Below are 12,179 nucleotides of genomic sequence, written 5' to 3' on the forward strand. Positions count from 1 at the left end.
GTTTATGATGTGTTTTTTTTTTTTTTTTTTTTTTTCATTTTCTGACATTGTGTTTAATGAGCTTATTGACTGATAAAGAGGGTGTTCATGATGTTTCTGTGTCACTGAACTTATCAAAGTTAGCCATGTACAGTACCATAAGAACCTGGGCATGAAATTTATTTCGGCCACTTGGAGGGCGACTCATATGATGGCACCATGCACACTGACAAATGAAGTTTTGTTTAAAAGTTTACTGACATGCAGCAAAGACTTTATTCAGGTTTGAGTACTTCATTTATTTCTATCTGCAACGCTCAGAGTACATTGATAAGTGTGTAAGAAAAACAAAATATTTGTGTCCAGTATTATGAAAAACTATTCACATATGATATTGACATCATTGTGAATAAACATGACAAACACAGAGCACATTGTGATGCAATTTATTTTTATTCGCTGATAAAGAAGAGATTGAGACAGAGCAACAGTTACCACCAGTTTGACAAAGGATCAATCATATAAAGATTATAATTTGTTTATAAAGGTGATCAAATGTGTACCAAAGTGCACAAACAGTTGATTAAGTTGAAAGTTATCCGATAATATGGGTTCACCATTTTATTTTTAAACGTTATATTTTGGCATTTAAAGAAACCCAGAAAGTAGACCCAAGGATGGAGAATCCAGTGTGATTGAAGACTGTTGAATCAGCAGGGCTCACTGCAGAACGGCAGCCAGTTGTCTTGCTGAGTTGTTCTTCACCCCCAACTTTCTTTGACAGGTATCAGCCAAAATGGCCGAAATTAACTAAAGAATAGAAGGAAAACAACACTTATAATCAAAAAAAGCCATAAAGGTATCAGACAAGTGGTTGAAAAAAAGTTATCATTTGAGTTTTCATGTCAAGTAACTCAGCTCCATGTGGCACGGCACACACACACACATCAACATTGATGATTGCAGCCCTTCCAGTTACTGGAACATTTAAAGTCATGAGAGCATGGACGTTGTCTACTGGGACACAGCAAAGTCTTTTCAATGCTCATGGATGGAATTTTTAAATTGAATGAAAACATGAAATATTCAAAGTTACAAGACAATCTGACAACTTGTGTCTGTTTCATATTGTGATAAAAAGTATTTGGCTGAAATCAAAAGAATTCACCAAGAAGTTGACAGTGACCCACCCACACAAATATTAAGCTTTGAGTGTAATCCTGACCAAAAGGGAATCAAAGCATTGACTTCCGGGATGGTACAAAAAAAAAGAATAATAATATTGGATAAAAACATTAATGTGTGAGAAATTATGAAAAAGTGAATATGTAATACCTAAAATATATGATTTTAATGTTGGAATTACAGGATGTAGTCAGAACAATTTGCAACAGCTTTCGAGAAGACATTTTTTTCACTTTGTGAAGAGTTTCTTATGGTAGTATGTGTTGCTGTAGCCTCATTATGGCGTTCGGGTTTGAAAATTGCCTGTTTCCTCCCCGTCTTGCATTTTGTGAAAATGCCTGCTGAAACGGTCGAGTTTGAGTGTGGTTCGCCTATCCTGAAACAAGCGGATTTAACTCCCCCTCTGACTGTGCCCCCACCATGTGTGTGTGAGAGAGTGGACGTGGACAGGGTCATTCAAGTGCACACTGGAAAGCAGGCTCAGAAACAGCCTGTTCTGAGGAGGGGTCGTCAGAGAGACTTTTTAGACAGCTGAAACACCAGACACAGGATGAACTTGGGGGCGGAAAACTTGAATGTCATGTTTTTGGGCTTCTGAGACCTCTGTGACGTGACAGAGAAATAGCATATTTCCCCTTTAAATCAATGCCCAGAACAGCAATAAAAAGTTTGTTGCTTTCTTGTTTAATTGCTACATTGAATATGATGAAAAAATATATGGATTTCATGTAATGGTATCAGATCTATTCATGCTGTTTTTTTTTTTTTTTATGTATTGTTCAGGGTGGGGTGGGTTTGTGTTCACATTCTTTGAACTGGAAAACAGACTAAATATAAGATCCAAACTGAAGCATACAGCAACAGTCTGAAATTACCAGAACATTGTAATTGAAACTAAAAGTAGAAAAACTTTACTTTCAATGTACTGTGCCATCTGAACTTTTGTAATAAGTTGTCACCCCATGTTCTCTATATACTCCACTTTTCCTAAAGAAAACCTAAATGACCCCTCGATGTTGGTGTGAGTGGTGATGTCAGGCTGTCTCTGTGTTTTTCTCCTGTGATGAATTGCTGACTGTGACAACTGTAATTCAATTTAGAGAGAAGCAATGAAATCAACATGTCAAGGCATTGGCAGTGGCATTGTGATGTGTTACATCGTGAATTCTAATTTATTTCATGCCAACAGTGAAATAGAGAAAATAGTAATTTCGCAAAAAGTGTCTTTAAAGCTCGTGTCTGGAGTTTCCGTTCGTTTCCAATGTATGTATCATTTTTGAACAGCGCTTAAATGTGTCAGCCTGGTTCGATATTATAATATTAGCATAAAGCAATATAAAAATGTATATATGAGCTCCGCCTTCGTCTCATAGACCCCCATGTTATCCGAAAAGCGCCGGTCAGCTTCAGCCAATAGATTTCGAGCTTCCGCTTTGTCATGCTGTCAATCAACGTGTGTGCACAGCCAGAGAGACTTTACGCTTACCTCGGATATATCCACTGTCTGCTAAACATCCACCGTAAACAGCTAAACATGTAGGATGCTGTAGGACTCGGGGGCACTAATTTTTACCTCACATGTAATGCACGAGCACAATTAAAGGCTTGGTAGCTCATGAAAGCAGTGGGAAGGCGGAACCTCAAGACGTTGGATTAAAAAAACCTCTCTCTTTCAAAACTCCGGACACAAGCTTTAATTGAGGATTTTTTTCTCTGACTGACAAAAAAATCCACTTATTTGCTGTCATATTATATAAAAAAAAATGGATTGATTTCCATCTTACACTTGTTCGGTGGAATGCACGTCTGCCCACATCCATTGTAGCAGCATTTCTTATAGTTGCGGCACTGACGGTCATTGGTGCAACGGGTGAACGAGATGATATCACACATGTGTGGATTGTTGGCATAGGCTGGACCAGGGCAAAGGTCAACGCGACCTGAAAGGAAATCAAATCACCATGTTCAATGAGGTGGAAAAAACTGGCAAAACACTTTAATGTGCTTCAACAGAACATCACCAAGAAGATTTGGCCAAAAGTTAGGAAAAAAACAACAGTCTGACACAAGTGCAACATTACAATCCAAGCTGAAAACAGATACTCCATCTTCAATCTTACCATCCCAACTTTTATCATATGAGTTGTCACCATTAAACTTCAATTTGCTCGAATGTCAAAAACATAACGAAAATAAGCACAAAAGATTGATCTTTGTTGGTGGATAATAGAGTGTAAGACACACTGACCTTTTTTCGCTCTAATTGACTTTGCATCTGAGCACCCAAGTGCACCCAGAATCAGGATCAATGCACAGACTGCAGGCAGATGTCCAGCCATGTCTCCATTTCCCGCAATCAACACTGCAACTGTTGTTTGACCAAGATCTCTGGATATATATACTGTTGCAGAGCTGATCATTTCAAGCAGTGGCCCTCAAACCAGCCCAGAATGAGCAGCTGTGGCTGCTGGTTTTTGTTCCAACCAAGCAAGAGCACACTACACTCCACCTATTTCACCAAGTCCACAGGTGGACTCACTTGAAGAAATGGGTGGAGTCTGACGTGTTTGGCTGGAATCTAACCAGCAAAACAGCATTTGTTTTGCAAGTTATATAAATCATAACAAAACATCCAATGTTGAGGCCCCTTCCTTCCCAAGAGGCTCAACATATCAGGAGGAAAGGGGTGCTCCTTAAAAGTTTATTTTTTAATTATTTGTGGCACAATTAAAGGAAGATTTTTTGTTCCTGTGGGAAAAAATAGATGGAAAACAAACGAACAATCAAACAAATGATGGAATTCAAACCACCACAACAATGAGTTAAACCTGAATGTGCAGGTCATCTCACCTGAAAAGCTCGCACAGTGACTCTTTGAAGGCGCAAAGTAAATGTATCTCTTCTTCTCTGATTCAACCACAGGACAGCAGAGAGCCAGTTGAGCAGGTTGTGTTGCATTTCCTCCACTGTTGGGTGCATATGAAGGTCGGCAGAACAACAACACACCCTTGGTTGTGCTGCTGAAGCGGTTCAGGGAAACGATGATCATGTAGCGACGACATGTTGAGTGAATACTTTTTTACATCAGCGATACAACATTGATATAAATGTGTCTGAAGCCAGACACACGTCGCATGTTTTATTAAACATACATAATAACATAATAATATCATTGTCATTATAATAAAAATAAGACTGGTAACACATTTTATTTGAAGGTGCCTTTCAGGTCACCCAAGGTCGCTCTGCAGGGAAAAAACAAACTATATGCAAGCTACAAGGATAAAACATCATCCAATAAAACGTGTGAGTGACAATGTGAAAGAGTTAATGAATATCGTTGAGCGTGAACAGATGGGTGTTGAGTTTGGGTTTTGAAGATAGTGAAAGTGGCAGAGTTCCACAGATCTGATGGTAAAAAGTTCCAGAGCTAGCGAGCAGAACGCCTGACAGCTCTGCTCCTCATGGTGCTAAAAAGGCAAGAGTTACAGTCAGGAGGATGAACGAGGAGGATCTGAGGGAGCGGGACTTGGTGACAACCTGGAGGAGGTCAGAGAGGTACGGAGGGATTGGGTTCTGGATGGATTTCAACGTGTACTGGAGGACTTTGTAGATAATTTTTGGCTTGACCAGGAGACGGTGGAGTTACTGTGGGATGGAGGTGATGTGGTGGGACGAGGGATTTTCAGTGATGATCTGGGGAGCAGAGTTCTGAAGCAGATGGAGTTTGTAGAGGGACTTTTGAGGGAGGCTGAAGAGGGGGAAGTCGTTGCAATAATCGAGGTGGGAGGTGACAAGACTGGACGAAGATAGTGGGGAGTGAGGGAGAAGTGGAGATGGTTGATGTTACACAGGTGGAGGTAATCAGACCAGGTGACATTATTGATCTGAGTTTGGAATGGTGGTGTACTGTCGTGGATGAAACCCAGACTCTTAACTTGAGGGGCGGGGGGAGCTGAGGAGCAGTCAGTGGAGAGAGAGAAGTTTTCATCTTTTGAAAAGTTGGATTTGGTGCCAAAGAGAGGATTTCACTTTGATTGCTGACTTGGCGGTGATGATTCTTTGACAGACTGATCGCAGTGACTCCACCAAGAGGACTAATGTTGATGGTTCAGAGGATCTTCCTGGACTTTTTCTGGTCTGGTAAACACTGGGTGAGGAATGCAGCCTTCAATCTGTTTGTGGTTGAAGTGGGGCAAGGATTAACAGTCATTAGGTCCAAAGTAGCAGCTTTCAGACTCCACAGTGCACAGCTGTTGCTCTTTGACTGTGAAGCAGGACTGCGCCTGCTGCTGAGAAGGGTGGGGTTGCTTGCCTCTGATAAACAGCTCTTCCTGATGACCATTGTTGATGAACTTAACTTGAGGGTTTTTAACTGGTCTGACTCCATTTTACACCTCTGGCCTGCATGCCTGGCAGGCTTGTCTCACCAAACACACACCTATCACCAATCAGGTGGATGTTTGAAAAACCTGTGTCTTTAACAGATTCTTCAGACTCCAGTCACGCAGTTTACCAGACTGAGGGCCAACCTGAGTAAAGAAGGAGTCACCAAACTGGACCATCTCCTCAATCTGAAGAACACGTCTTTGGAAAGCCTGAAGCAGATGGGGAAATTTCTCCTGTCACACACAGAGTTTTCAAACCTGCCTCAACTTTGGAGCTCTTTGTCCTCTTCCTGACCAATATTAAGTGTAATCGGAGGAGCCGACCAATCCTCCGACTGGACTGTTCTGCCACAATATACAGTGGATCTAAAAAGTCTACACACCCATGTTGAAATGCAAGGTTTTCGTGATGTTAAAAAAATAACAGCAAGACAAATAATTTCACAACTTTTTCCACCTTTAATGTGACCTATAACCTTGAGAAGGCAATTGAAAAAACAAGCAGAAATCTTTCATTGATAAATAAAAAACTGAGTTCATGCGGTTGCATAAGCATGCACACTCTTTTGTAACTGGAGATGTGGCAGTGTTGAGAATTAACCAGTTACATTCAAACTCAGGTTAAACTGGAGTCAGCACACACCTGTCGCCAATTAAAGTGCCTCTGATCGACCCCAAATATAGTTTAGCTGTTCTGGTAGGCTTTTCCTGACATTTTTCTAGCCGCATCTTCCAGCACAAGCCAAGGTCTGCAGAGAGCTTCCAAAGCATCAGAGGGGTCTCGTAATTCAAAGATATCAGTCAGGTGAAGAATACACAATATTTTCCGAGGAATAACTTACCATGGACCACAGTGAAGACCGTCACCTTCAAGTGGAGAAAATATGGCACAACAGTGACATTAGCAAGAACAGGACGTCCGTCCAAAATTGATAATAAGACGAGAAGAGAACTTGTCAGGGAGGCTGCCAAGAGGTCAACATCAACACTGAAGGAGCTACAAGAATTTCTGGCAAGTACTGGCTGCGTCATACATGTGATAACAATCTCCTGTCTTCTTGTCTGGGCTATGCTTATCTTTAGGGCTGTCAAATGATTACAATTTTTAATTAGATTAATCACAGCTTACAAATTAATTAATCATGATTAATCACAAATAATCGCAATGTCTAACTATGTCTGAAATATACCCTTTTTTCCTGTACTGCATTAACAAAAAAACGACAGGACATGATTATATATATATTTAACATGTGATGTGTTTTATATTTAAGGCTCCAAATAAAATAAATATTTAAAAAACTAAAACATGCACACCATAATGTGTGTGTGTGCAGTGCTCCCTCTGCAGTCCCTCTAAAGTTGGCTTTTGGCAGGAGTTACATTTTCAGGTCTGTAACAAATATTGTACCACAAGAAAAGTAAAACTAAGAGATACCACACTTTTTTTTTGCACAATTAAACAGGGCATTCTTAGCCAGTGTTCCTTTTTGTGTGGAAAACAGAAAACTGCTTCAACATTTTTTTAATCAAACAAGTAGAATCCATGGGACCAGCCAGCTTATCTCCCTCCATATTGCTTTCTTCTTCTGTTTTGATAAATGAATTGACGCCAGGCCTCCTTTGCCTCCTGTCTGCTGCCCGTCCACGCTTCACATGTCCGTGTGGGTGTGCGTTGGTCCGCGTGACGTAAAAATCGTCATGAATTCCTGTCCGCAAGGGTCCGCGCGGACCATCCGCAGACATCCGCGCAGCAGACAAAACATGACGGTAAAAATGAAAGTAGACGGAGCTCCAGCCTGATGGCTCCACTTAAAGACACCGAAAGAGTGATAAACTCGTGGAAAGAGAGAGCAGACTCTGTCTGGAGGGAGGAGAAGGTCTGCAGGCAGAAGTGAAACTAACTTATCGCTCCGGCGCCGCCTCCGCGATTCAGAAAAAGAAAAAAAGGCTAAATAAACATTAATACTTAATGATAATGTACTGACAGTGTATGTGCTTAATTTTCTCTAAATAATCCGTTTTAAAGGACAGAGGTGTCAAGAAAGTACTTTCCCATGCCATGTTTTCCATGTACCCAGTCAGTTCTCGAAGAGCTGGGCTGATTGTGATCACCTGGGCCCAGAACTGTTTGTTGCAGGTGATTCAAATCAGCCCAGCCCTTTGTTAACTGACTGGGCACAACAAAAACAGGGCATGGGAAAGTACTTTCTTGACACCTCTGATGAAGGAACAGATAAACAGTCTGTAGTGGCGAAAAAGCTTCTCGATCAGCCGAGGCTGAGGTGAGGCTTCTTCTTCGGTTGCTGGCAGCTTGCATTCCACGTGGGTGCACTACCGCCATCCGCTGGTAGAGGTGAGGCTTGTCATGATGCACATGCGTTAGACTGCGTTTAAAATTTTAACGAGATTGATTACATAAATTAATTAACGCAATTAACATGTTATTTTTGACAGCCCTACTTATCTTACAAAGAAAAACATCCAAGCCTGGCTTCATTTTGCAAGAAGACATCTGAAATTTTCCAAACACATGTAGGAAAATGTGTTATGATCTGATGAAACCAAGTTTGCATGTTTTGGACATAATTTTGGACATAATTCCAAAAGGTATATTTGGCACAGAAACAACACTGCACATCACCATAATAACGCCATACCTACAGTGAAGCATGGTGGAGGCAGCATCATGCTTTGGTTGCAGAGGGAAAAGGGACAGATGTTATGGACAACATCTTATTTGTGGGGAGGGGGGGCGTAGGTGGTAGATATATATATATAGCACACATTGTTCAGAGGTTGGTGATTTTCAGACTTTTAAGTTGACATTTTCATATTTTGGATTTTTCTGATGATTGGTTCATTTCACATGCATTAGAGGGAGAGAGCCAGCAGAGGCTCCTGCATGTGTTGCTTGTGTTCATTTGTGACGTTACCTCGGGGTTCCAGGAGAGGGAAGTAGCGCCCTTTTACCATCACTAGATACAAATGAGTGAAGAGAACTGCATGCAGGTGATAATTTCACTCTTCCCATTCTCACCGTTTTTAAGGGTGCAACACCTCCCCATGAGCATTCAATGCCTCTTCAAATCAAGAAGAGGGCATTATGATACACGATGTTTTCTTCTGAACTTAGTTCTGAGCAGAACAAGGATGTCTTGTCAAATGAAGATGTGTCTCTGTTGTGCAAAACCATGCAATGACCTCAGTGATCATTTAAAGTTAATCAGTGCTCGGTCAACATTTAAATTTAAAAATCTTTCCAACTTTAAAATATCAATAATTATTATTCTTTGAATGACTGATTGAATAATTCATGTTTAATTCTGAAATAATGTTCTCAATATGAACTCCTCTGTTAGAAAATCCAGCTTCAACAATACAGGTCCTTCTCAAAAAATTAGCATATTGTGACATTAGACTGTGGTGCTGGAGCCAGGGAGTCGGAGGCGGAGTGATCTACTGAAACAGGAACTCTTTATCCCTCACACACTAAAAAACAGAACAACCAGAACAGGTGCTATATATGCGCTAACAAACTCTGCCCCTCAGTCTGTATGGGGAATTCTGTCCATGTGATCCCTACAAGACTTTCATACATGTTAGATTAATTACACACAACTGAAGTAGTTCAAGCTTTTTATAGTTTTAATCTGGATGATTTTGGCCAAAAAGTGAAGAAAAACCAAAAATCCCTATCTCAAAAAATTAGCATATTCCATCCGACTAATAAAAGAAAAGTGTTTTTTAATAAGGCTGTGACTTTAACGCGTTAGTTACAATTAGGTAATTACATAAATGTAAACGTGATACAAAAAATATCTCAAATTGTCGCGGAACGTTTGTCACCGGATGAGTTTCACCCAGACATATTTCACTGTGATACAACAACGAAACAGCTCCCGACAACAGCGCACTGCTTGGTCTCATGCACGGAAAATTTAGATTTAAAAAGCGAGCGGATGGCAGCGTGGATATAACATAGCTGTATACCAGTGGTGGGCCGTCAGGGCCTGCAAAGCCTAAAAAGTATCTGAATTACAAACTGATGTAAATTATATTTTGTCCATAAATAATTAATAAATGATTCCAAACGGTATGTTCCAGTTCCTTTCATAGTTTTCCCGTGGTTGCGCTGCTTCCAGACATGTTTTTTCATATTAAATCATTTAACCAATCAGATTTCAGGCATCATCTGTTGCTGGGGTCAAAGAAATCTGCCCGAGACCTTCACTGTCTGTTCCTGATGGCGCAGGAAAGTAAAGTGAAGCGTCAAACAGACAGTTGCTTCAACCAATCAGACAGTTGCTTCAACCAATCAGACAGTTGCTTCAACCAATCAGATTTCGAGTTGGCGACTCAGCGCCTTCGAGTTTCTAACAACAGCATATCCAGGCCCTCTGATTTACATTCACCAAGAGATACAGTAGGTGGCGGTATGAACCTTAGTTGTTGGTCGCCTACCTCAATTATTCCAAAGAAGAAGAAGAAGACCTGAAGAGAAATAAAACTTTCGCCAGAAATACCACAGGGCAAGCTGGACTTTCAGCCCTGGCCTTATGGAACTGAAACACACGGATAATCTATATGACAGAGCAATTTAACTCTTTTTGAGGAAGGAAAGGAGGATGTATTTTGTTTTCAAATAATCGGGATTTTGGTGAGTAAAATGTTCCTCTTTTCCTAAATAATATTGCTGTTTTATTAACTTGTTGATGCTCATTGTATGTGCACAGATGTAGTTGGAGAATTGTGCACTTCAGCAAAGGCATTTATTCTGGCTGCACAAGTATCTATCTGCTGTGCAACAACTCTTTATGTGCATATATGCATAATAAGATTTTTTTTTGTAGACAATATAGTTATTGAGAGGTGGATTGGTTCAGGCGGATCTGTTCTGAAGCCCTTAGTGTGAAATGCACGGTCCGCCACTGCTGTATACACATTATGCCAAGACAGTCTGGCTGCAGACCTCACCTCTCAGGCCCCTCCACGTAGACCACTCTCCTCAGGCCCCTCAACCGCTCTCAGGCCCCTTTCTTCTTCTCTTTCGGCGGCTGGCCACCATCTTGGGGCATTACCGCCACCTACTGGCCCTTCTCAGTAGAACGTCTCTGATCCAGCATGCAGAGCCCACGTGATCACAACACCACCGCCTCTGTGTGTGTGTGGTACTGTTGGAGCAGGATGTCACCGTGTGGCAGTATTTTACCGTAAACTCGGACAGAGACGCTGCAGCTGAGTGCAACACTTGTCATGCAGAAGTTTCCCATGGTGGCAGAGAACCCGGAACGTTTAATATGACCAACCTCATCACACGTTTGAAGCATTTTTTTTTTTTTTTTAATTGAAGACTAAGAGCAAGTCCGTGAACCTGGAGCTGTGAACTATGAAGTTTGAGCAGCTGGACAGTGGACAGTATTGTGTTGTAGTTTTTGTTAGTTTTCATCCTCGCCTTCAGTTGTTCCCACCATATACTGACAGTAAAAAATAATTGAAGAGGACTGGAATTGTTTGCACTTTAAAAGTATAACTTGGTTTTGTTGGAGTTGTTTAGGTTATTCTTCAGCATATTCTAATTTATTTATTTTCTTATTTTATTCAACTTTAGAGCACTGCAGATGTTATGTTGAAGGTTGAAATTTTGTAACCAATCGATTAATAATAAATGGGTCAGTTTTTCTCTTACCTACTGTTGCTGACTATTGTTCTCTGTGCAGCATCACTTGATCAAGCCTTTTACAACATTATACACCACAAAATAAGTAATGAAAGTATGTATGATTCGCGCCGATATCGTATCGGACCAATATCGGTATTGGCCAAAATGCAAGGTTGCAATATCGGTATCGTATCGGAAGTGAAAAAGTTGTATCGGGACATCCCTATCATTGTCATTATAATAAAAATAAGAATGGTAACACATTTTGTTTGAAGGTGCCTTTCTGGTCACCCAAGGTCGCTCTGCAGGGAAAATACATATAAAATATATGCAAGCTACAAGGATAAAACATTATACAATAAAACGTGTGAGTGACAATGTGAAACAGTTAATGAATATCGGTGAGCATGAACAGATAGGTGTTGAGTTTGGGTTTTGAAGATGGTGAATGTGGCAGAACGCTAGCGAGCAGAATGCCTGAAAGCTCTGCTCCTCATGGTGCTGAAAGGGCAAGAGTTACAGTCAGGAGGATGAACGAGGAGGATCTGAGGGAGCGGGACTGGGTGACAACCTGGAGGAGGTCAGAGAGGTACAGAGGGGTCGGGTTCTGATTTCGAGGTGTACTGGAGAACTTTGTAGATAATATGTGGCTTGACCAGGAGACGGTGGAGTTACTGTGAGATGGAGGTGATGTGGTGGGATGAGGGAGTTTAACCCCCGATGCACACTGAATGGTATGGTACGTCACACAGCAGAACCAATAAGCGGAATTGTCAAGGAGACAGACAAACAATTAATTGGAATTAAGTCGCGAGGAACCGGTTCTACAAAAGAACTTGTTCTCGATTCCCATCCCTAACTGTGACCTCCCTTTGTGCCGTGTGCAGAAACAGACCAGTATCTGAAAACATCCAAACCCCCATGAGGATTGAGAAAAACAAACACAAAAATGGCAAAGACAACAT

At 41.0% G+C, this 12,179-nt stretch overlaps 2 long non-coding RNA genes across 2 annotated transcripts in view; both read right to left on the reverse strand.

Moving 5' to 3' along the window:
* Positions 1–409: 409 nt before the first annotated feature.
* Positions 410–12,179, reverse strand: part of LOC115408102 (uncharacterized) — a 93,918-nt gene continuing 82,148 nt past the window's right edge. Inside the window, exon 3 of the long non-coding RNA XR_003933728.1 lies at positions 410–789. This is a non-coding gene — a long non-coding RNA (uncharacterized LOC115408102). The remainder of the gene's footprint in view (positions 790–12,179) is intronic.
* LOC115408106 (uncharacterized) lies at positions 5,284–6,624 on the reverse strand. Its single transcript, XR_003933732.1, has 2 exons — positions 6,395–6,624; positions 5,284–5,762 (listed from the first exon to the last, which is right to left on the reverse strand). It is a non-coding gene; the product is annotated as an uncharacterized LOC115408106 (long non-coding RNA).

The sequence above is a fragment of the Salarias fasciatus genome, chromosome 20 (genome assembly GCF_902148845.1).
Source record: "Salarias fasciatus chromosome 20, fSalaFa1.1, whole genome shotgun sequence".
Taxonomy (NCBI): Eukaryota; Metazoa; Chordata; class Actinopteri; order Blenniiformes; family Blenniidae; genus Salarias; species Salarias fasciatus.